Genomic DNA, 23,015 nt, shown 5'->3' with positions numbered 1-23,015 from the left:
CTCATGCAATATCCAATTACACAGGCTGCCCATTCCCTGGCCGTCCCACAGCATTGATTCTGTCTTTATATTGCAACTCCACTGCCAAACATCCCTCTGAAATCTATGTCTTTGCCCACAGAGGGAGCCATTCCATCGGGAGGTTAAAGGATGAGGGACAATGATGTTACCATGTCTCAATTAAATGGTGTTCATGGTTTCTCTCAGCTTCCAGATGGTATAGAAGGCTGTCAGCACAGACCTCTATTCCTGGAGGCTCCTCTGTGGCTATAAAGTGTTTCCAGATGATGCTAAAATATGCTTGGTGCATACACAGAGACACTGACAATCACATGAAAGTTAAGATCAGGAATATTTATGACTAAACTAAGAGTGATGTACAAGCTTTCTCACCCGTGCCACTAGAGTGGCCTCAATATGTTTTCTTCCTTCTCTCTCTCCCACAATATCTCAGTGCACTCTCTGGTTCCGCAGCAGCCGTAGAGGGAGATGGCTCAGCTGCTGAATCCGTTGACCTGAGATTTGGGTGGAGCAACCCTGGAGTGCTTATGTCTGTATAGACCTGCCGTGCTGAGGGTCTTCTTGCCAGAAACTTCAAACTCGAAGGGTCAGAGGGGGACAGTCAGGATGGAGTCAAAGGACCTGGACACCTTGGCAGAGACCTGCTGAGAAAGTACTGAGCGGCCTGTGTGTGGCTCCATCTCTGGCTGGATGCCTCCTGGCATCGCTCTGCCCCTTGTGAGCAGGGTGAACCAAGATCAAGGTCAAGGCACCCTCTTCCCCCTGTCAAAATGCCTTTGATATTGGGGACTGCTGGGTGGACTGATGGAGGCCAGGTGAGTATGCGTCTCTGGGAGCCCCTGATGGTGCTGGAATTGGATCTCCATGGCAGCTGCCAATCTGTTAATGGTCACATGACTCACTGGAAGAATGCAACTTCTGGGGCAACGAAAGCCACTGCATCCTGTCCAGCTGCTGCTGTTCAGCCTCCCTGCAAATTTGGATGAAGTTCCTTGTTGCTGACACCACAGCATCTTCTCCTGCTTCATGCTGAGCAGTTGTCTGATCCTTGATAGCCCTCTCGGTGCCAGCTGCTGTGAGCCATCTCTTCCTCAGCCAGCAGCATAGCTGTCACTGGGAGGTGCTCACCATATTTTGTATTCTGTGCCTATGGTTTCCCTGAGGAGTCAGTGTCTGGGATGGTGTGGGCTGCAGATGGCAGCCTTGCTGATGATTCCTCTGAAGGCTCAGGAGTCCAGAGCTCCACTTTCGGTGGAGCCGAGAACTTATCAGGAGAGGTTGCAGGGAAGGCTAACTGAACCTGCAAGATAAAAAGAGAAAGATATTACAGCTAGTAGTTTGAAGTGCACTGATTGAGAGTGTTGACAGTGACAATAGGGTTCATGTGAGATTTGCTGCGGAATGGATACTTGTACTGATTTGGTTAGTGAGGCACAGATATCTCGGCAAACTCAGAGGAGCTGTCCCAGTCCTTGCCAAATCCAGGATTCTCTCCTTTTGGAAGGAGTGGACAAAGATGTTGGACATCTCTGTGGATTCTTTCTACCCTACCATGGGCTATCTTCTGTAATGAGAAAAGGAAGGGAAATGACTGAGATGATAGTATGTATGGCACAGTTCAAAACAGGGTTGGGTGGGATGTTGAGGTTTGTGAGTGGGTCACTAGACCTGAATTTTAACTCCGCATTTTCTCCACCTGACCTGCTGAGTTTTTCCAGTAATTTCTGATTTTGTTTCTGATTTCCAGCATCCGTAGTTGTTTGTTGATTTTTGGAAAAAAATAAAGCATGTTTTTGCCCCTATTAGCTTTTCTTGGGTAACTATTATGCATTCCAAAACCAACAACTGTTATTCAGATTTGAGGATTTTTTCAAAGAGGTCCAGATGCTGCATAATTGCCTGTCAGAATTTCAGCTCCAAGTGTAATTCCCACAGTTAGCTACATCAGGACTTCCTATCGTTTACTGCTTATCCCCTCCCTCCACCCTGTCTTCTGCATATAAACCAACATTTTCCGAGCTACCATAAGTTCTGAGGAAGGGTCACCGGACCTGAAACGTTAACTCTGATTTCTCTTCACAGATGCTGCCAGACCTGCTGAACTTTTCCAGCACTTCTGTTTGATTTACAGCATCTATACTTCTTTCGGTTTTTAACAAGAGCTAATGAAGTACCCTTAAAAGATAGTCCAGGTATAGGGTAATTTTGATAACCATGAAGATGCTTTGAAATATTGAGTAATATTTCAGGTGTCACATCCAACATTGATAAATTTGGATTACTTTTCTGATTTCCTCTAAAACAGCAACAAATGTAAAGACATAGAAGGTGGTTCTAATAGATTCAACCTTCACTTAGTGTAACAGATGCTGGGCAGGGCAAGCATGTTGCCCGTTGAATGGCTCTGGTTGTTTCACTAGTCTTTATTTGAATGGAGTTGGTGAGCTGTGTAGATTTAATGAACACGGACTGCTATCTAACTGATCACATAGGACAGGAAAACCGACAATTCTTCTGAAGAGAGAATCTGGGAGCCAGTGTTCAGAAAAGGTGGAAAGTGGTGGAATGTTTTCCTGGCCTCACAAAAATCAGTGTCAAAGCTCTTCCCATTCATATCTGAAAGATGCTTCAAGGTCATAAAACTGACGTAGAACCATGATTAAATATTTAGGGCAGGAACACTTGCTGTTCATTTAAAAGCTCACTTGAAAACCAGGTTAGTTGGGCCTTGGGCAACCAGTGAGTGTTAAAATGTTAAAAAAAATTGTCCGTATATTGTCCAAATTGTCAGCAAAAGCAGGGCACTATGAAATTAAAAATACATCCCTCTCCCACACTCCAAATGTTTTCAATACGAGAGGCTTAAGGACATTGTGGATAAGAAAGTTATATAGAAATCGGTTATTCAGAATTCTGGCTGATTTGATTTTGTATCTGTTTCACTCTTTGAGAATTCTTGTCTTTGCTATTCCTTTGTGTACTGCCTCTATTACATCGAAATTTAACCCACTGATAATATGGTGCCATCATTAGCAGCTTCAGTGCACCGGCTCATTCTGTGAAATCTATATGACAAAGAGAACAGTTTTAATAAATTTTTGCCCAGCTTAAATTTTTAAAATGTTAATACTGAGGGACCTCAATCATCTGGCATTCGATTATCCGAATATCAGATGATATGGCAAGACCGCAATGTCCCGATGCTCAGCTAAACAATGTTATCCAGCATTCGATTACCCGGAATTCGATTAATTGAACGAAATATTTTCCGCCCATGTCAATTGGGTAATCGAGGTTCCTCTGTAATACATTTTCAAAGTACTCATTAATAAATAAGTTATAAAAATTGAATTTTGAATATTATTTTCATTTTGTCAGTTAATCTCCCATTTAACATTCAAAACAATACAAATAATTTACATACAGTTTGGCTTCATACATGTTCTATGAGTGATACAGTCATGAAAGGGATAAGGTTATCCCTGCTAATACAGATGTTTGGTACCACTGAATTACCTTATTGAGTATCATGACAAGCAAAAGTCTGAGAGATGCACCTTAATTTACACTGGTTTGAGACTGGTGTTAATACTGAAAACTAATGTGGATGTTCAATGTGAAGGAGCACTTTTAAAAACAATTTAATCTATTATGCCTGTGCTCTTAATAAGTGAAAAGGACCAATCTCACAGCAGTCAGTTTGCCTTCAATAACATTAAAGACACAAAGCTATTTGATTCGCACACCATGACACACAATCTCTAGCGCTGTACTTACCACTCTCTCGGTCATGGCTCAACTTGTAGGCTCAGCTGGCCCTCCCTTCTCTGCGATGGGAAAAACTTTTAAATATAGCTTAATTGTTGACAGATATGAGCATCACCAACAAGATTAACATTTGTCACCCATTCCTAATTGTCCTTCAACTGAATGAGCCATTAAGTGTCAACCATAATGCTATGAATCTGGAGTCACATGTAGGTCTAATCAGATAAGGATGACAGATTTCCTCTTCGAAAGGATAGTAGTGAATCAGATAGTCACCATTACCAATGACCCTCTTTACATTCTCAATTCTTATGAAATGAAAGTTCACCAGCTTCTCTGACAGGATTTCAACATGGGCCTAGGCCTTTGGATTACAAGCTCAGTGCCAAGTCTACCACATTGTAGATTAACTCAAAACCTCATGAGAATTAGAATTCCTACAATGTGGAAACTGGCCCTTCAGTCCAGCAAGTCCACACCAACCCTCCCAAGAGTAACCCAACCAGACCCATTCCCATAAATTTACCCCTGACTAATAACCTACACTATAGGCAATTTACCATGGCCAATTCACCTAACCCGTACATCTTTAGATTGTGGGAAGAAACCCCCGGAGCACCCAGAGGAAACCCATGCAGATATGGGGAGAATGTGCAAACTCCACACAGGCAGTCGCCCAAGGCAGGAATCGAACCCAGGTCCCTGGCGCTGTGAGGTAGCAGTGCTAACCACTGAGCCACCATGCCGCTCCAATTAGGGGTCTGCTCACCCACACATTGCATTGGATCCACAGTTGATTGACATCACTCTTTTTGTCTTAATTTTCCGACTGTGATTGACTGTCCCTGCAATTCTCCTCTCACTACACTCAGGATGCCCAGCCCTCCTTCAGACCCCTGACGCTATTTCACAAATGCCTTCACCACCCCTGCCTCACCCTTGCCATTCCTGAATCTCCATGTAAGAGGCAATTCTGCTCCCCTCATTTGATTTGCAGAGTTAAATAAGGCAAATTTAGGACCTCGCAATATCACAAACCAAGAGGTGCATGCCACCTTTAGCCAAATGTAAAGTGGGGGCCATATGAAGACAGGATTTAATTGAAAAAGGTTTCATTTTAATGAGTACTTATGGATTTCAAATATACTACAAATTTGAACTCACCACAGGCCGGCATAATTCTAAATACACCGTAAACACGTTGCTGATGATATCTCTGGGCAGAATTTTACTAGCCCTTGAACGATGTAGGATGGGTGCAATGATAACTCATTGATTAAAGTTTTTGTTGATTGAAAGGCAAGCAAGTCACTGTTTGTTCACAAAAACAAATGCAGCTTTTCATGGCTTCTGTTGTTGCTGAATAAAAGGGAATATTTTCAACTATTTGAAGATTTTCCAGCTTGTGATGTTTCTACATAGAACATTAAAAAGCTACAAGGCTACATTGATTTGATTTGATTCGATTTATTTTTTGTCACGTGCACCTAAGTACAGTAAAGCTTTGTTTATGAGCAGTACAAATAGATCATAGTAAGCAAGGACATGCAGATCATAAGGTGAAAATAAAATTTAGACAGAGGTATATAGGTTATGTCACACAGGGTGTGTGTTAGACAAGATCAACATTAGCAAGATCAGCATTATTTGAAACGAGACAGCCCACCCATTGTGGCAGGGATGAAGCTGTTCCAGAACCTGATAGTGCATGTGTTCAAGCTTCCGTATCTTCTGCCTGATGGAAGAGGTTGTAGGAGAGGATTACCAGGGTGGGTGGGGTCTTTGATGATGTTGGCAGTCTTTCCGTGACAGCGAGCCATGTACATGGAGTCATAGAGTTTCCACGATGGTCTGGGCTATGACATGTCTTTCTGTAGTTTCTTACAGTCCTGGGCAAAGCAGTTGCCATACCAGGCCGTTATGCACCTGGACAGTATACTTTCAATGGTACATCTGTAGGAGTTGGTGAGGGTCCTTATGGACATACCAAATTTCCTGAGCCGCCTGAGGGAAAAGAGGCACTGTTGTGCCTTCTTGACCATTGCATCTACGTGGAAAGTCCAGGGCAGGTTGTTGGTTATCGTCACTCCTAGGAACTTGAGAGTCTCCACCCTCTCCACCTCAGCTCCATTGATGTAGATGGGAGAGTGTTGTCCTTCTTTCTTTCTGAAGTCAATGCTCAGTTCGTTAGTTTTGCCGATGTTTTGATGGGCATTGGGCTTTGGGGAAGCACAGCCTTAGACTTGGTTTAAAAAAAAACCAAGTTGCAATAATTGTCAATTGGAAAGGTGATGATAAAAAGGAACAATAGATTGACAAACATGAGCTTGCATTAGCAATGAAGTGGCAACCATGCAAACTATCTGGTGCTCAGATGCTTGGAATGTTTTGTTTTGCATTCCCCCCACATTGCGTGTAATGTGAAAAGCAGCTCCTGGCTGACAGGATTTGAAAATTATGCTGGCAAGAATCAAGAACCCAAGAATAGTCGGTCCTTCCACCATTGCATTGGAGGAGAGCATGAGTGGGCTCCATAGAGTCATGGTGCAGAGCTAATGAGGCAAACTGTGGAAAGTCATGTTGACGAAACATGCTAGGACATATAGAGAAAAATTTCCATGAAATCCCAGATATTGTTACATAGAGTCATGGAGTCCTGGAGCTGTACAGCATGGAAATATGTATACGCTGACCAAGTATCCTAAATTAATCTAATCCCATTTGCCAGCATTTGGCCAATATCCCTGCAATCCCTTCCTATTCATATATCTATCCAGATGCCTTTTAAATGCTGCAATTGTACCAGCCTCCACCACTTCCTCTGGCAGCTCATTCCATACACGCACCATCCTCTGCATGAAAAAGTTGCCCCTTAGATCCCTTTTAAATCTTACCCCTCTCACCTTAAACCTGTGCCCTCTAGTTTTGGACTCCCCCACCCAGGGAAAAGACCATGGATATTCACCCTATCCATACCTCTCATGACTTTATTAACCTCTATAAGGCATTTTGGTAAAATTCTATCTTTTACCTCTCGTCAATCATCCGGAAATCAAAGTTTCAACTCCGCTTAACCTAGTCAACCTGCACACCATGATTATTGCCTCGTGGGCTCCATGATCACCCACATACCCCTACTATCAAAGCCTCACTGTTCCTGATTTTAAAAAAAATGCTGTTATATGATGAGGGTTACTTTTGTATGAACTGGATTTTTCACTAATGACACCATTGCTAGGAAGTAACTATTAAGCTGGATAAAGTTTCTGCTAAAACGGCAAAGTAACATCATTTGAATACAATCTGTTTGTATGACAAACAGATGTAACTCAACAGTTCAACTGTCATAATTTAATCAAGGCAAAAGTGAGGACTGCAGATGCTGGAGATCAGAATCTGGATTAGAGTGGTGCTGGAAAAGCACAGCAAGTCAGGCAGCATCTGAGGAGCAGGAAAATCGATGTTTCGGGCAAACGCCCTTCATCAGGAATGAAGCAGGGAGCCTCCAGGGTGGAGAGATAAATGGAAGGGGGGTGGGGCTTGGGAGAAGGTAGCCAAGAGTACAATGGGTGGATGGAGGTGGGGATGAAGGTGATAGGTCAGAGAGGAGGGTGGAGTGGATAGGTGGGAAGGAAGATTGGCAGGTAGGACAGGTCATGAGGATGGTGCTGAGCTGACAGGTTGGAACTGAGGTAAGGTGAGGGGAGGGGAAATGAGGAAACTGGTGAAGTCTACATTGATGCCCTGGGGTGGAAGTGTTCCAAGGCGGAAGATGAGGCATTCTTCCTCCAGCGTCGGGTGGTGAGGGAGTGGCGGTGGAGGAGGCCTAGGACCTGCATATCTTAGGCAGAGTGGGAGGGGGAGTTGAAATGTTTGGCCATGGGGCGGTGGGGTTGGTTGGTGCGGGTGTCCTGGATGTGTTCCCTAAAGTGCTCTATGAGAAGGTGTCCAGTCTCCCCAATGTAGAGGAGGCTGCATTGGGATCAATGAATACAATAAATTACATTGGTGGATGTACAGGTAAAACGTTGATGGATGTGGAAGGCTCCTTTGGGGCCTTGGATAGAGATGAGGGGTGGGGTTTGAGGGCAGAGGTGTGGGATGTGGATGAGATGCATTGAAGGGCATCTTTAACCACGTGGGAAGGGAAATTGCGGTCTCTACAGAAGGAGGCCATCTGGTGAGTTCTGTGGTGGAACTGGTCCTCCTGGGAGCAGATAATGCGGAGGCGGAGGAATTGAGAATATGGGATAGCCTTTTTGCAGGAGGTAGGGTGGGAAGAGGTGTAATCCAGGTAGCTGTGGGAGCCGGTGGGTTTGTAAAAACATGTCAGTGCTAAGTCGGTCGTCATTGATGGAGATGGAGAGGTCCAGGAAGGGGAGGGAGGTGTCAGAGATAGTACAGGTGAATTTAAGGTTGGGGTGGAATGTGTTGGTGAAGTTGATGAATTGCTCAACCTCCTCATGGGAGCACGAGGTGGCACCGATGCAGTCATCAATGTAGCAGAGGAAGAGGTGGGGAGTGATGCCGGTGTAACTACGGAAGATGGACTTTTCTAAGTAGCCAACAAAGAGAAAGGCATAGCTGGGGCCCCTGCAGGTGCCCATGGCTATGCCTTTCCTCTGGAGGAAGTGGCCTACATAGCCAACAAAGAGACAGGCATAGCTGGGGTCCATGTGGGTGCCCATGGTTACCCCTTTTGTCTGGAGGAAGTGCACCCTCACCAATCAACCCCTCTGACCCGTGGCCAAACATTTCAACTTCCCTCCCACTCTGCCGAAGGCATGCTGGTCCTGGGCCTCCTCCACCACTACTCCCTCACCACCCGACGCCTGGAGGGAGAATGCCTCATCTTCTGCCTCACAACACTTCAACCCCAGGGCATCAATGTGGACATCACCAGTTTCCTCATTTTCCCTCCCCCCACCTTACCTCAGTTCCAACCTGCCAGCTCAAGCATCATCCTCATGACCTGTTCTACCTGCCAATCTCCCTTCCCACCTATCTGCTCCACCCTCCTCTCCGACCCATCATCTTCATTCCCACCTCCATCCACCTATTGTACTTTTGGCTACCTTCTCCCGAGCCTCACCCCTCCCTCCTCCATTTATCTCTCCACTCTGGAGGCTCCCTGCCTCATTCCTGATGAAGGCCTTTTGCCCGAAACATTGATTTTCCTGCTCCTCGGATGATGCCTGACTTGCTGTGCTTTTCCAGCACCACTCTAATCTAGATTGTCATCATTTAAGTCACAGTAAAAGTGAATTCAAGTTGTTGGCGCACTTAAAAAGGTGAGAGCATTCTTATCTTCGACTGAATCCATCATACACAGGAATAGAAACAGGCCAAACAATCTATCAAATCTGTATCCCTATTCAATGAGCTCATGGCTAATATGTTGATCCTCAACATCACCTTCCTTCCCCAAAACTCTTGATTCCCTTCCAAATTGAAAATCTGCCTGTCTCAATCTTGAATAAATGTAATGACCCAGCCTCTATAGTCCACTACAGTAAATATTTCCACTGATTCACTACCCTCAGAGAAGAAATTCCTCCTCATCTCTTTCTTCAATAGGTGACCCCCTTATGTTGAAATTATTCCCAGTGGTCCTCGACTCTCCTATAAGTGAAAATGACCTCTCTACAGCTATCCTGTCAAGCCCCCTCAGCATTTTATGTGTTTCAATTAGGTCTTCTCTTATTCTCCCAAATTTCAATGAGTACAAACCCAACTTACTCAACCTGTCCTCATAAGAAAATCCCTCCAGACCCAAAGTCAACCTAGTAGAACTTCTTGGGACTGTCTGTAATACTAATAAATCTTCCTATTTAGGGAGACAAAAACTGCTCATGGTATTGTAGATGTGGTCTAACTAGTGGCTTGTATAGTCTTCACAAGACCATATATTTTTATACTCCATTCTCTCTGAAATAAAGGTCAGCAATATCTTATTGCGTGCTGAATTTATATGCGAGCTTTGATTTATTTACAAAAGTGCCCAAATCTCTGTGTACTACAGCTGTCTGCACTCTATCATCATTTAAATAATATTCATCTCTTCTAATATTCTTCCCAAAGCGCATAACCTTACATTTTCCACATTATTTTCTATCTGCCAAGATTTGCCCACTCACTTAACTTGTCAATATCCCCCTGCAGACTTGTCTTTCCTTTTTTATACTGTAATCTGTAAACCTGGCTATAGTACATTCACTTTTGTTATCCAAGTCATCAATATGTATTGTAAATAACTGTAGCCTGGCACTGATCCCTGTGGCACTGTTGCAGGTAATGTTAATGCCTTTATCCCAACTCCCTTGTCTTCTATTATTTAGACAATGCTCTAACCATGCTGAAATACTCACTCCAGTACCATCTCCATCATAAGGCTTATGTGTGGTTGCTTATTGAACATTTTTGGAAATCCAAATACATTATATCGACTAATCCCTCTTTATCTAGCCTGCCAACTATTTCCTCAAAAAACTCTATAATTTTGATTTCCCCTTCATGAGGCCATGGTGATGCTGCTTAATTGCATTATGATTTTCTAAATGCTCTACCGTTACTTTTTTTTCTAATAGACCCAGATACCTTTAGGGGCGGCAAAGTAGCTCAATGGTTAGCACTGTTACCTCACAGTGTCAGGGACCTGGGTTCGATTCCAGCCTCAGGTGACTGTGTGGGGTTTAAACATTCCCCCTGTGTCTGCATGGGTTTCCTCCAAGTACTCTGGATTCCTCCCACAATCCAAAGATGTGCAGGTTAGATGAATTGGCCATTTGAAATTGCCCATAATGTTCAGGGATGTGTAGGTTAGGTGCATTAGTCAGGGGTAAATATAGGACATTAGGGGAATGGGTCTGGATGGGTTAATCTTTGAAGGGTCGGTATGAACTTGTTGGGCTGAAGGGCTTGTTTCTACAATGTAGGGATTCTTCGATTCTATGATTTTCTCAATGCCAGAATTTAAACTAACTGGTCTATCATTACCCATTTTATTGTTTCCATCCTTTTCCAGGGTTTTAGACTTGTTAACATAAAGTCACACACTGTGTGAAGATCTCAGAATGTGTGATGGTGAATTTTCAAACTTTGTTGTTAATAAAAGTCAAAAATATGATCTATGAGAAAAATAAGAAATGTTCCCAAATTTAAACTGGATAACTCAAGTAATTGGCCCACCCAATTGTGAAATTAAGTGATTTATTTTTATATAAATAAACTTAACTGACATTGCGATTTTTTTTTGCCCACTGATTCATGATAATACTACTTTGAAACTGTGACATCAGTTACATGTTAAGGAAAAGATTATACACTATTTACATGATTTCATCAGCTTTACAATAATGTTGATGCAATAGTTAACAGCAATCATCTTGAAACTGAAATTACTTCGAGTTCTATTAAGTGGGCTTTGAATAAAATATTTACATTCCTTGTTGTTAAAGCTACACTTGCTTAACAATAAAACAATTTTGTATCAAAACATTCTTATTTAGGAAACAAAATCAATTAAACAAATTGTTTGCTGTCTCCTTTCCGGCATCGTGCACAATCAATATACATCTTAATATGGCAAATGCCATCCTTTATATAATGTGTTTACACTATTTTTCATAAATCCATTGTTCCTTAAGGAGTATTTCTGTATGATCACATTTCATGTAAGATTTAAAAATGTTGAAATGTAAGTTGGATGTTTTGTAACAAATCCAAATTTCCTGTCTTTCTTGCAATACTGCTAACACTTGTCAGTTAGATGACTATGTGCATCGAGCTTTCATGACTGAAATCAAGCCTTTAATTGTTTATGCATGCCAAAAAAGGCTGCTGTGTGTTGATTTGCTGATATCCAGGTCACTGACAGTGCTACGCACAAAGGATTGCATTTTTTAAATCCTTATTGCAATCTTTGCCCTGTAGCTTCTTGTGTTTAGAAAAGACCTTGATCTGAACTCTCTCTTCTATGAACAGCATTTATGGTAGCTCACTAGCATCAGGTTTATACAGAAGGTGTAGTTCAGTTTAGAACAGGTCAAATCCAGTTATTGCTGCCTTCTCACCTAACTCCCCAACCCTCCTGATCCCACCTTCGTCAGCCCAATCCAATGTCAATGAACAGCTTGTGTCTATGCTTTGCTCATTCTTTCTACTCCTTCTCTATTATCAGGATACATAGGAACCGTATGCATTTTATTCTGAAAGTGGAAGAGTTGCATGAACTTCCTGGGAGACAGAAATAAAATAACACTTAAATAAAAGAATGGTATCTAAAAAGTGTAAACATGACTGTCTGTTAAGCTTATGCAAAAATGGAAACTGGATACAACCACATACACAAGCACAGAAAAATGATCGACTTCCTAATTTATTTCCTGCTCTGTAGATGCTTTCAATTCGAACAGTGTGTGTGCTCCATCAATATTGAAAACACCTTTGACAATATTAATCTGCAAATACTAACGAGAATTGTAACATATCTTTCTCTCTATTATTTTAACAAAGCACACTGTATCCCAGAACAAAATGTTTATCTAACTTTCCTCATTCAGCAGGCTATATCCTGCTCCTGGATTTTACTGTTTTCTAGTTTCCTTGCTTTTGTCCTTTATTGGGCTCAGACCATCTACAAATGAAGTACCATGCCAAAGAGCAGAAGCAATGACAGATATCTGAGAAAAAGTGTTGCAACTGTTTACTGACTAACATCATTTAACATTGACAATAGCAGTTTTAGTATAATGCTTAGAAACCAGAAAAGTTTAATTAATACATTTCGTTGTCTCGAGTTTTGTCATCAGAAGGATCTCTTCCTCCCCTATCCAGAGACAGAACATTTGAGATCATCGTTGCTGATCATGTTTCCCGTAATTTAAATATTAATCACAGACATTTTTTTGTTGAGGAAAGTAAATATATGTGATTACATTGAATGTGTAACACCTTCATCGACATTAATATTTGCATTTAACCAATTGTTTGATCAGATTTACAAATGGTGCAGACAATGAAATTCAAAGTCTTGATTTCAGTTCTGTCCCTTAATGTTTTGTCTGGTGGCTGTACAGCAATACTATGGGCATATAGGGATTGTGTTGCCCTTGTTTTATGTGTGGAAAATGAGCGACTAAGGGTCCAAAATGGCAGATATGCATCCACTCATTCAACACTGGAACTGCATCTCCACCATATTATCAGCGTTGTTCAGTTGGTAGGTCTTTACGTGGATATGTCCATAATGACTATGCATCCACAGATTGAATATGATATTATTGGTCACATGAAAGCTGGAATGTATTATTGACCAAGATAGATCTACTAGTAAGATCTCACCACTGTGTCTGTGCTAATTTTCTAATAAATACCTCACAATATAATTCACCAGTCCTCCCTGAGAGATTGGTGAGTTTGTATTGAAGAGATAGGTGGAAGCACAACAGATTCTTTCCTGAAACTGAGATTAGAGGCATTATATTTGGGAATAGAACCTATATGTTTAAAGCCCCAATTGCCAATTGCTCACTGAATGTGCTAGGCATCCTGAGATCACTTTCTATAGACACTTACTACCTAACTGGACTAATGGAGGCTATTGTCAAAAAGATAGGTTTCATGTGGTGTTTCACTTTGGAAATCTGAAATAAACAACACAGAAAGTGCTGGAAATAATCTGAAGGCATAGGAACGTTTATGGAGAAAGAAACTCAGTTGACATTTCAGGACTTTAGGAAAGTTACGTTTGAAAAAGTTGTATTAACAGGGAGCAGGTGACACCAAGGCAGCCTCTAAGATGTTGGCTGGGCCATGTGGGCAAAGCAAGAAACAAAATTGACTGGGCCTCTTGTTATTATTAAATAGATGCTATCCACCCAATGGCACTGTGTCTAACTGACAGCATATGTATTGGGCATTTTGAATACAATTTAAATTAAGCCAGTGTCTGTTAGAGGATAGGTGCTCTTTGGCTTCAGACAGCTAGAAGCCAACTTAATTCTCAACATGGCAGTTTAGCAAAAAGCTGCAACACTTTTTCATTGAAGCATGGTCAGAAGGTGTCAGTGTCATGTCCATGGCCAGAATTCCCATTTGTCTGTAAAGGTAAATTGGCATGGACGTACATTGAAAGCAGAGCTCCTGGACGAGGTGTTGATGTCCTGGTATCTCTAGATGCACTGCAATTTTTGAAGAGTAGGCAGGGTTGGACAGTAAACATCAAGAACAGGCATAGCTCCAAATGGCAGCTGTCAAGTGGCAGAGAAGGGAAAGCTCAAATGTGAAGTTCCCCAACCCGTACAGCCTGGTGCCCTTTAGTGCTTGGCTGTTAAGAGCAGGGAACAATTTAGTACTTCATTTTTAATAAAAGCTTTTGCTCTGGCAGAACTTTGTTCTGCATCAATCAACTTTCATTTAACCATTTTGCCACTTTTATGCACAGGGGAGGCTAATGGTGCTCTGGTGTCTCCTGGCTTTATCAGACAGTACACACCCCATCATCTACCTGCTCATTGCACTTGCCTTTCATGATGCATAGAGGTAAAAACAATGACTGCAGATGCTGGAAACCAGATTCTGGATCAGTGGTGCTGGAAGAGCACAGCAATTCAGGCAGCATCCGAAGACAGGCAAAATCGACGTTTCGGGCAAAAGCCCTTCATCAGGAATAAAGCAGCTCCAGCCTCAAAATGCAACTAATTTACACTGATTGAAAATTATCCAGCTCTTGGGTTCCTCATCCCATATTAGAAATCAAGCTCCTTATCTATGATTATGAGAATGTAATAAATAGGAAAAGAATAGGTTATTTGGCCCTTGAACCTACTCCAACATTCACCAGTCTTACTAAATTAATTTTCAGTCTATTTTAATAACCTTGCTTCCCTTGTACATCAGAAATCTGTCCAACTCAGGCTTGAATATATTTAATGACTTAACTTCTACCTGAAGAGGAGAATTGTCAAGATTGATGACAATCAGAGAAAAAAAAATCTGCTCCTCTCCATCTTACGTGACAGGTTTCTTATATGAAACTGTGCTCTCGGTTCTAGACATCCCCACAAATAAAAATATTGTCTTAACGTTTACCCTGACAAGAAGTCTCAGAATCTAAAACACTTCAATAAAACCACATCATCCTTCTAAACTCCAGTGAGTATAGGCCAGCCTACATAACCTTCCCTCACAAGTCAAGCCCTTGATCCTCTGAATCAGTGTAGTGAACCCTCTCTCAACTACTTCCAATGAGTGTATCTCTCCTTAAGCAAGGAGATCAAAACTGCACATAATACCATTGGTTTAATCTCAACAATACTCGAAACATTTGCAGCAACACTTCCTACTTTTATACTCCATTCCCCTTAAAATGAAAGGTCAACATTCCAGTCGCCTTCCAAATTACATGCTGTGCCTACACGCTAACTTACTTGTGATTTATGTGCAAGGACACCAAATTCTTTGGTACCAGAGTATTGCGTAGTGTTTTTCAATTTAGATAATATTCTGCTTTTCTTTTCTTTCTGACAAAATCGAAAACCACATACTTTCCAACATTATGTTCCATTTGCTAAATTTATTCCTGCCTATATATCCTGCCTTTAGTCCCTCACAGTCTCTTTGGCTAGGCTTTTGATGTCTTCATCATGACAGAACAGAGATAGTTAGATGTTAAGTGTGGTGGATCAGTTTTAATTTCAGAATTTGCACTCCAGTCCCAGTTCTGGCGATAATTATTGCTAAAGGGCTGGGTAATGAGATTGCATACAACACCCCTGTCCTTTCTGGCTTCATTGTTGGAGGGAATTTCAGCACTTCACCCCTTGATGGGGTTTGGCCAACAGGCAGAAGATGAAGAGTTTGAACCATGGAGAAACCCTATGCTTCAGCTTGGAACCAAAAGGTGAAAAAGAAGACAGGCCATGGGAAATGGGAGAAAACCTCCATTTTGCCTTCTCAAAAAACATTTAATTAAATATATTTCATCAAAGCATGATTGAATAATCATTTAATCCTGTTTTTACAAATAAACTAAAAGGTAACATCAACATGTGGGCGGCACGGTGGCACAGTGGTTAGCACTGCTGCCTCACAGCGCCAGAGACGCCGAAGGGCCTGTTTCCACACTGTAATGTAATCTAATCTAATCTGTAATCTAATCTAATCTAAACATAAAAGACGATAGGACTGCTGTCTCATTAGATGGAGATGAATGGTGATGATTTAACCTGAGAGTCACCATACCTCAGGTGAGAGGCAATGTTAAGATTATTGGGACCTTCGTGGTAACCTCCATCAGTATGGGAATTGAGTGCATGCTGTTGGCGTCACATCTACATCACAAGTCAGCTGGCCAGCCAAATGAGCAGTATTATGAATTCTTGGCTGAGCTCCAAGACTGACCATTGCATTCATCTCTGAGAGAGGCTGTTTGCACAGTTTCAGAGGAGACTATTAACTTTGTTTGATTGACAGTTCTAATATCTTGTAACATCTCTTTTTGAAGTCATTTGACATTTCTGTGTGTTTGTTTAAACATGATTTAATATCTCAAACAAGAAAATCCTGCCTCTTCTGTCCTCCTCAAACTGGTACCCCCTCTGGTCTAACCTTCACTTAGAAATATAGGAGTCTGGACATTGGGTAAAAATGTGAGAAAATTAAGAAAATTGAAAAAAGTTAAACTCTCAATGTTCAGTTAAGAATTTTGATTTGCCCCTTTATTTGAAAACAGGAAGTTCAGAATCCCTCTAATGAGAAATGACTACCTTATTTCAGTACATTTGCATCTCATTAAAAGGCCAACTCTCCTAATCTCTGTGCAGCTGCCAACTCTCCTCCCTGAGAAATTAGATGGCACCAATTCCTGACATGAAAATCTGAAATGGAACCTAGTAGTGACAGCTTGCTTCATCCTTTTTCTGGCCTTCACCTTGCTCTGTTTCCATCGCAACGCTCCTGCATACTCCGTGGACACCATTCTCTCCCACCCTGTGGTGTGAGGATTGGAAAATTACCAACGTCACCATATCATCATGTCTGTTCTCAGAGCAAATATCACTTCCTTTCAGCCCTTTAGCACTTTGGAGGTTCGGGATACCTATGACATATTATTTTGCCAGATCACTTTGCACACAAGAGCACAGATACATCTCATACATTCACAAAGGATGCATCTTAAGGCTATTAGCTTCTCTTCTTAGTGCTCTCTCATTTTCAGCTTATTGTATGCTGCTGGCCTCTGTTTGCATTGTTTTTAATGGACAGGCTCTTCAGTGTCAAATTACTGGCTGCCAGCCTCTAAGGCTTATCTTGTTTTTGATGCAGACGGAGAGACAGGTAGCTTGTCATGTTGAGAGCACTGAACAGTCAAGGGGGTGGATACGTCTCTGCATGACACAATGTTGTGTTGATGTCATACCTAAGGTATGTGCCAGCAGCTTATATGGCAAATGTTCTGAATGTGCTTCAACAAAATGTGCATGTCTGAAAGTCAAAGGAGTGTAGTCTGTTGTGGTAGTTCTAATAACTGACCTGTGGAGCTTATGATCGTTTATTCAAGTGAACCACAGGGACAGTATATTCTAAGCAAGATAGGACAGCTGATAAATAGAAAGAAATCCAATTTGTTGTCATTTTGGTCATGTATACATCCTCATTATCCAATTTCCAATCATGTCTCACACAAGCATAAGAAACAAATGTTCGTTCTAAGTCATAGGTTAACATCCTTAATATTTTCTTCACCCAGTCAAGGATTACTTAATCTCAAACTAACCTGATATGTTTGTCCCATTTCTTATCAATGTCTGTCTTTCCTCTATCCCTAAATCCCTTCTGACTCTAAAGCCTCTCTATTTTATATTTACTGATGCTAGCTTTGCTTGTTAAATGTTTGGCTATAGATACTTGCTAATCCTTAGTATTACCAAATTTCAATTGGTACATAGTATGCCTGGGAGTTGCTCACTGCTGCAGAAAAACACCTATTTAACCCACACATTCTAACTATCTCTATCCAGTCCTTAGTGGGGTCAAGGGGAAACTATGGGCTGTTTGGAGATGCAATGACAGCTAAGGGGCTCATCCAATTCTAGTCCAAGAAGTGGTCATGGCCAGTTAGATGCTTTGACTTACCTGAGTCTGGGAATTTAAGTCTTTGCAGTCCAGGAATTGACCATGGTCAGTCTTGTAGGTCAAATGCAATCTGGGGATTACAGTTAGGCCTATTATGGTCTTGTGGAGACATCACTGTGGTGGGAGGATGGCTCATGTTCCTGCAATGAGACAAGGGGAGGTATAGAGAATGATGGAAATGAATGGAAGTGCAATTCATAGAAATAAACAGGCACAAGAGGTGGCAAAGTGTTTCCAGTGAATAAGAAGGAAGCCACAGAGAGTTGGAAGGGTTAGCGGTTTGGAAGAATGAAGCTGGTGAGAATCAATGAGTGGACATGATGGACTATTACTTTGAGTTGTTGTCCATGTATGGTTTTGGTGAGAGACATTGGTGAGAGGTGTGTATAGTGGCAGAATTACAGTGAATAATGATCATGTGAGTAAGAGGTACTTGAGAAAAGATGATGCCACTCTGCAGGAGGAACATGCAGTTCCTCCTGCAGAGCTGCATTTCCATTTCACCTGGGATACTGCACTGACTAAGACTGCCATCTTGGTCCAGATTGGCTGTGTTTGGTGGTGTGACCTTCTGTACTAGTCAGTAGGATACAGCACTGTCCTCCTCTCCAACACCTCCAGGTTCCAGGCAGGGAAATGGAGCAGCTTAGCCTACCTTGGGAATAATAACGCAGATTCACAAAATGAAAGGCAGTGTCTGAGCTGTTGTGGAGATGGGGTTTGAACATTGTGCCAGTGGCATGAACATCACAAAGTTCTAGCAGTGACTTCTTCCACCTCTCCTGCTGCACAATTCCATGCGACCTGTGATGTAGAAACTATTTACGTAAATAATAAATGAAGAGCTGAAGATTACATGAGAAGAGTTGCTGTGGACCATGGATTGTGTGTTGTGAATCTCCCTCGTAAAAGCATTTTATGTAAATAACGAAAAGTTCAGCCCATAAAAATAGTAAACTTCTATTCTTATGAAGAATTCTTAATGTTGGTAAGAACAAGAATGGAAGAGGGTCAATCCATATCACATTCCTCAGAATATCAAGTTCCCATTCCCACATCAAGATCTACCTTCCTAAGAAATAGCATGTGTAAGAAATCTAAAGGAAAAAAATCCATATTTATATATTGCAAAGAAAGTTACAAACATTTTCACATAAAATGAGCTATTTTATGTGTGGGACTATTATCAAGTCAAATTTAGCCACCATTTTTGATTCAGCAAGAGCTAATAAACAACAATGAATTAAATGAAACATTAATCTGTTATTCATAGCATTTGTCGAGTGCATAGCGTTGCCCAGTTAACTGGGAGAACTCCCCGCTCATCTTTGAGAAAGAATAATGAGTGAAGAAACCCTATAAAAATGATTAAGGAAAAATGTTCTTTAAAGGACTGTAACATGCAACTTCAATTAAGCACAAGCTATCATTTGGCAATAGCGTATAAGGTAACAAACAGACCTGTGATCCAGCACCATTTGTTTTACAGAGCTTTCTGTATTTTCTTTGTCTGTGCAATGCCATTGAATCACAGAGTGAGGTACATCCAAAAATTAATAGACATAACTATAGCAGTAGGCACACTCCTCATGCTGTGTTTAACTTTAGTGCATGCCTTCTGCCAAATTACAGGAATATATATTAACAGAAAGTACAATTTAAAAACATGATTTCAAGCTAAACTAGATGGTCTTGATACAAAGCACTCTGTTCTGAAGCTTGAAGAAGTCATGACAAAATGATCAGTCACCCTCTTTCCTGTGTGCACTGAAGACACTAGGGTCTGTGTCTTGGAGCATTTCCTGTTCCACATTAGAATCCACACAGGCTGTGTGCTTTTGTCTTTGTTCTACAATGAGGCATAGCTTTCAAAGCCCAAATTAGGATAGACTGTGGCTTCAGACTCTCTATGCTAATTATTGTCCTATACAAAGAAACTATTTGACTTCATTATGTGAGTTGATGTTATGTAATTTTTATGTGAATCTTTGTAATCTGCTTTTTTCAGCTGACATCAGCTTGTGTACATGAGGTATGGGTGCTTATAGAATGAATTACAATTTGTTTTTTTGGAACAACATGCAAACTCTGTACTCTTTGACTTCAATCCAGTATTTTAAAAACAGTGCGTTCTAATTTAGAATTAATTCCATAAATATATTGTATAGTGAAAGGGAGAAAGTGATTTTAAATCTATATAAATGCAGTTACAATGCCTTGGATTTTCCTCTCAATAAAGAGTAATTTCCTACGATACATTCATTGTAGAATTTGCTCTATTGGTTGTAACCATCAAGTTACTGTCTGCCCAATAGATTGCAACAGGAACAGAGTTATCAACAATAGATAGGAAATCAAAAGCAAGCAAATGTTCAGCTTTCAAGAAGAGGGAATAAAAATAACAACTATACATCTGAATAAAAGTAAAGAATTATGGAAACATTCAGCAGGTCAATGGGCTTCTGAAAAAGATACAATATTGCTTTAGGTGGGATTTTTCATCAAAACTACAAGAAAGAAATAGGTTTTGTATGTTCCATCCTGAAAGTCATTTAAGCGTGTGGTTTAAGTGCTGACTTGCTGAGGACAAGGCCCCTGCTGAGAGCAACAACTTACAGAAAATACAATTTAGTGCTGCAACAGTAGGAGATAAAGTGTGGAATAAAGTAAAATGCTTTTTACGCCCATTCAGTCTAAATAGCCTATTCTATCCATCATCTATATATGATTTTTCTATTTCACAATTTTCTCACTTGTTGTCATCCTTTGATATCTCACTTGAAAGTAAAATGAAAGAAAAATGCATTTATATGGTGTCTTGCACATCCTCATGTGTTAAAGCACTTCATATCCAATTAATTATTTTTGAAATACAATCATTATTGCTATGCAGACAAAGGCAACATGCAAATTATACACAGCAAGCTCCTGCAAACAACAAATAAAATCGACAATAAATTAATCTACTTTGTTAGTATTCCCCAAGGGATAAATGCTGACACGATAGAAGATTCATTTTCTTGCTTGCCTACAAATGGCCCTGTGAATTTTTTTAAATTGCCTAAGCTGTCAGACAAGGCCTTTAGGCAATAGGAACAAGAGTAGACCATTCAGCCCACCAAGACTGCCCTGCCATTCAGCACAATCATGGCTAATCCCCATAACCCAGTGTGCCATTGGTAATCAAAAGTCTGTCAATGTCTATATCCTAAATATTATCAAAGATTGAGATTCCATAGACCTCTGTGGTAGAGCATTCCAAAATTTCACAACCCTCTGAATAAAAACTTCCTCTTCATCTTGGATCTCAATGGCATCTCCTTTATTTTGCAATTGTGTCATTTGGTTCTAGATTCCTCAGTTTGGGTTAACAACTTACCTGTCTATTTCTCTAATTATTTTCTAAGTTTCAATGAGATCACAGTCAGGACAGTCCTGCCATCCAGAGATCAAGTCTGGTGAAACTTTTTTCCTCTCGGGCAATAATTTCTTCACTGAGATAAGGAGACCAAAACTGCATATAGTACTTCAGGTATGGTCTAACAAAATTGTACAGTTGAAGCAAGACTTCACTGTTCTAGTACTCAAATGATTTTGCAATAACAGATAACATTCCATTAGCCTTTCTAATATTTTGCTATACCTGTATTTTTAGCCATCACTGGTTTGTTGACAAGGACATTTACGTTGCTTTGTACATCTACACTTTCCAATCTCTCATCATTTACAAATTACTCTGTACATCTATTCATTCTACCAAAGAAATAGACCACATTAGAATCCATCTGCAATGTTCTTGCCCACTCACTAAGCCTGTCCAAATCCTCCTGAAGCCACTTTACATCTTCCTCATAACACACACTGCCACTTAACTTCATATCATCTGCAAATTAGGGAATATTATATTTGGTTCCCACCTCCAAATCATTGATGTATATTGTGAACAGCTGAGGCCCAAGTATTGATCCTTGCAGTAGCCCAACTACTCTCAGCCTGTTAATGTGAGAATGAATGTGTTATTTGTACTTTGTGTTCTGTCTGTTAGTCACACATTAGTCTATGCCAGTACATTATCTCCTATCCTATGCTCTTTCAATTTTTTTCAACTACATCCTGTGGGAGACTTTATCGAAAGACTTCCCATAATCTAAGTATATTCTGTCCATCTGTTCTCTTTTATCAATTTTGTTAGTAATATCACAAAACTCCAAAAAGCATCTCCCATTTACAACTCCATGATGAATATGCCAAATTAGATCAATATTAACCAGCTGTCTACTTATCCTATCCTATATAGTAGCTTCCAATAGTTTTCCTACTACTGATTCAAGGTTAAAAGGTCTGTAGTTCCCTTTTCTCTCACACCCTTCTTAGAGTAGAGTGACTTTTCGTACTTTCCAACCTACTGGAATCATTCTAGAATCTATAGAAGTTTGGAAGATAATCACCAATGTATTGATGACCTCTGTAGCTGCCTCCTTCAACACTTTGGGATATGGAATACCAGTACTTGGGGAGTTATTGACTTTCAGCTCCATCAGTCTCCCCAGATTACAATTTTCTTACACTCCATGTCATCTCTAGTTACATTAATTTCTCGTTCTGGTGATTTCTGTATCTTCAGTGAAAACAAAAACTATGTAATCATTTTTCTCTCTTCCATTTCCCTGTTCTACATTATAAATTCTTCTGATTCTGCCTCTGAAGGATTCTTTCATTTTAGCCAAATGCTTTCATTTTACCTACTAATAGCGGCTTTCACAGTATGTATGTTATTTGCTTGCACTCATTCTATTTTCGTTTTTCTTATCCATTTCTTGATCCTCCTTTGTTATCATTTATAAACTTCAAAATTGTCATAATTATTCTATTCCGGTAAAATTATTGGCATTTTTAAAAAATTTTATACAATCCTGAATTTAATACTTTGAAGGAATGTTTAATTGCATGTCCGTCATGTAATAGTTATTTGAAGACTATCCATTAACTTTGTGCAATCATGTCTGTTAATGTAATTTCCAATGCTCTTCAGCCAATTTGTGCTCCATGTCTTCATAATTTCCATTATTTAATTTTTTCCAATCTGCCTT

The 23,015-nt window shown here is 40.5% G+C and overlaps 1 long non-coding RNA gene across 1 annotated transcript; it reads right to left on the bottom strand.

The window, feature by feature from the left end:
• Positions 1–430: 430 nt before the first annotated feature.
• LOC122565470 lies at positions 431–19,492 on the bottom strand. Its single transcript, XR_006316187.1, has 3 exons — positions 19,387–19,492; positions 17,926–18,065; positions 431–1,321 (listed from the first exon to the last, which is right to left on the bottom strand). It is a non-coding gene; the product is annotated as an uncharacterized LOC122565470 (long non-coding RNA).
• Positions 19,493–23,015: the final 3,523 nt, after the last annotated feature.

The sequence above is a fragment of the Chiloscyllium plagiosum genome, chromosome 2 (assembly GCF_004010195.1).
Source record: "Chiloscyllium plagiosum isolate BGI_BamShark_2017 chromosome 2, ASM401019v2, whole genome shotgun sequence".
Taxonomy (NCBI): domain Eukaryota; kingdom Metazoa; phylum Chordata; class Chondrichthyes; order Orectolobiformes; family Hemiscylliidae; genus Chiloscyllium; species Chiloscyllium plagiosum.
Note: the sequence above shows the minus strand (reverse complement) of the source record. Positions and strands in the feature narration are given on the sequence as shown.